General features: G+C 34.9%; 1 non-coding gene across 1 annotated transcript; it reads left to right on the plus strand.

The window, feature by feature from the left end:
* The first annotated feature begins 1,029 nt into the window (after positions 1-1,029).
* LOC149513198 (small nucleolar RNA R71) lies at positions 1,030-1,136 on the plus strand. Its single transcript, XR_016330867.1, has one exon. It is a non-coding gene; the product is annotated as a small nucleolar RNA R71 (small nucleolar RNA).
* The last annotated feature ends 360 nt before the right edge of the window (positions 1,137-1,496 follow it).

Raw genomic sequence — 1,496 nt, forward strand, 5'->3', positions numbered from 1 at the left:
TATATTTTTAGGTGCTATCACTTAATTTAAAAATTTCTATCCATCTTCTTAAGCTTATCATCCTTCAAAAAGTTATCTTGAATGCCTGCCATTGGATCAAAACTAGTAAGAATCTCCCTTCCATGTCAAAACAATTCCTCATCCCTTATTATTGATTCTTCTTCATGTACTCCACCTCAAGCCTTTTCACAAAACTTGGAATATTAGCTACTTTAGGCTCATCCGTAAGCTCATCTTCATCATTAGAAAAGTAAATCCCTTCTTCACCATATGAGTAATTATCATTGCACACCTTTTTGCCTTGTTTTTTAAGGTTGGACTTTGTATTACTAGGTAGGGATCCTAATAGGCAATTGGCTATGGCATTCGTTAGTTAGCTTATTTAGGTTTTTAAGTTTTTTTATGAAGGTGGCTTGGCTTTGAATGGTGGCATTTTTGGTTTGCATGAGTTGTGTAAGCATCTCCTTTAGGTCAGATTTCTTTTCTCAAGTTGGATTGTAGGTTTGTTAGGTTGGATGAAAGTTTGAGGTTTGGTTGGTGTTTTAGTGGATAGGTTGGTTTTGATTCCAATAAAAGTTTGGGTGGTTTCTCCAACCTAGGTTGTAAGTATTGCTATAGGGATTTTAAGCATAGTTGGTTTGTTGGGCATATTGTACGTATTCTACCTTAAATTGGCATCTATTGGCAACGTATGGGCCTTCACAAATTTCACATGTCATGAATGAGCTTTGGATGGCTTGGACAAAGGCGATTAAGGATTGGGTTCCAAAGGCATTAATTTTCCTTATAAGGCTAGCTAGTTGTGATGTGATGGAGGTTAATGTATTTAACTCATATACCTTAGTTGTTTTCTTGTGCACCTTCCTCTTAGTACCCTATTGATAATTATTGGATGCCATCTTTTCAGTTAACTCATAAGCTTCCTTGATTGACTTACCCATTATAGCTCCTTTAACGATTGAATCTAAGGTTATTCATGTTTGTGCTGTTAGCCTATTGTAGAAGATTTGAATTTGCAGCCATTGAGGGAGATCATGGTATGGATATTTGCATAAAAATTCCTTGTATCTATCCCACACATTATATAGGGTTTCACCATCAAATTGTAAGAATGTGGTGATTTTGTTCCTTATATTAGTTGTCTTGGCTGGTAGAAAGAATTTGGCAAGAACTTTTATACTAGATCATCCAATGTGGCGATGAAGCTAGACGGTGATATCTCCCAAATATATAGAATTTTTAAATGTAAAAAATGGTGCTAAAATTTAAAATTTGGATGATTTTAGTGCTTTTTATATTATTTTCATGCTTTTAGGTTTTGAAACTCAAGAACTTCATTTTCATGCAAGCCATGCATGCAAGCATGCAAAGAAAGCTTAATGTCATCCACCTTATTCCATATTCATGCAAACATAGAGTTTCATTTGCATAAGAATTCTCCCATGATGTATTCAGCCACATGTAAGAAGGATTGTTTGCAATTCTTAGCTTACTTG

This window comes from Durio zibethinus, chromosome 20, assembly GCF_047325235.1.
Source record: "Durio zibethinus cultivar Kanyao isolate XHJ-2024 chromosome 20, ASM4732523v1, whole genome shotgun sequence".
Taxonomy (NCBI): Eukaryota; Viridiplantae; Streptophyta; class Magnoliopsida; order Malvales; family Malvaceae; genus Durio; species Durio zibethinus.